Below are 1,742 nucleotides of genomic sequence, written 5' to 3'. Positions count from 1 at the left end.
TAGATGCTCAGTGGTTGCCTCTGAATCCAGATCAATAAAAATTAGTGTCCTTTCAGAAATCCTTTGTAATTTTCAAGCGGCAAGAATTTCCTCTGTGTACCCGGTGCAATACTTGGTTTATCCTCACTGGGTCGCTGGTCTTCCATTCTCGTAATGCACTGGCGCGCACAAGATGCACTCCTTTTTCACCAACTCTGTCAGATTTCAGAGGATGGAATCACAGCAGTTGTTACAAAATATTATCCATCTTGTCCTGTCTCAGCCTTTATCAGTCTCAGAGTTGAAAAGAAATTGCAACTTCCTAATGTAAGTTAGGAAACAATTGAGGAGATTATCATTTGTTAAAAAGAATAACACAATTCATATACATTTAGAATTACTTTCATGCATAGTATGTGACATTAGCAATTACCAAAAACTAATTTCAATGTAAACAGTTTTGTGGAGATATGTCTGTGTATAAGGAGTCATTGTAAGTACAACTCCATTTATTGAAATTCCAAAAATATAAGCACTACCGGGATAAAGGATAAATTCCTGGAGTCTGGAGTTTTTCACCAATAGAAATATGATCGATCAGATTTATACGCCTGCTTGCCATTAGAGTAGTAAGAGCTCTGCTATCCATTCCAAATAATATGACCTAGGTAGACAAAGAAGCAAATGAAAAATATGTGGTTCTAGCTGGTACCTTTATAACATGCCAATAGATTTGTCATAGTATTAACAATGTGATCCTGAAAAGACAAATAAGGAAAGAAAGGAAGATGAAGTGCTAGATGTTCTGTGGATTTTATAAGTCTTTGTTGCTTTTTTTCATAATCACTCCAAAAATCTCTTTGCTTATTTGAGATAGCTCTTTTCAGAAATCACAGCACAAACAAACACTGTCAACATTTAATTAACTGGTGCTATGAAGTGGCACCATGCCCACTGGGGTCACTGCTGGGCCAATGCTGGGCTTCCTGCTGATCTAGGTCAGTGCCAGTGCCATGTTAGGGGACTGTTACACACCCCACGTAGTAACACTGAACCGAGTCCAAGGTTCTTGTTCTGTATTGTTTCTTTAGAACCCTTGAAACTGTTTTTGGAATATGAAGAAGTTCATCTGCCATATGATAATAACGACTACAAATGCACTTTATATGTAGTATTTTCTAGGTAATCTGCACAACATTCCCCGTGAGGGTTTTTTCATAAGAAGCCCAGAGATTTCAGCAAGTTGCTCAATATCACACAGCTATTGAAAGAGCCAGGATTTGAAACTAGTGCTATCCGACCGTACCAAACATGCTGTTCCTACTTCCTAAGATACCTTTTCCTTTCCACTTCCTCTACACCTCTCATAAACTTTATCTTTTTTTTTTAAAGGTTTTTTTTTTTTTATTTATTTGAGAGAGAGAGTGCACAGGGGAAGGGGCAGAGGGAGAAGAAGGGAGAGGGAGAGAGACTGTCAAGCAGACTCTGCACTCAGTAGGGAGCCTGACGCTTGATCTCATGACCCATGAGATCATGACCTGAGCTGAAACCAAGAGTCTGACACTTAACCGACTGAGCCACCGAGGTGTCCCACTTCTTGTAAACTTCAAAAACAAGAGCAATTTTGGGGCGCCTGGGTGGCTCAGTTGGTTAAGCGACTGCCTTCAGCTCAGGTCATGATCCTGGAGTCCCTGCATCGAGTCCCGCATCGGGCTTCCTGCTCGGCAGGGAGTCTGCTTCGTCCTCTGACCCTATCCCCTCTC

This window comes from Leptonychotes weddellii, chromosome 1 (assembly GCF_054177405.1).
Source record: "Leptonychotes weddellii isolate Sample4059 chromosome 1, ASM5417740v2, whole genome shotgun sequence".
In the NCBI taxonomy this organism is placed as follows: Eukaryota; Metazoa; Chordata; class Mammalia; order Carnivora; family Phocidae; genus Leptonychotes; species Leptonychotes weddellii.
This window is presented reverse-complemented; position numbering follows the sequence as displayed.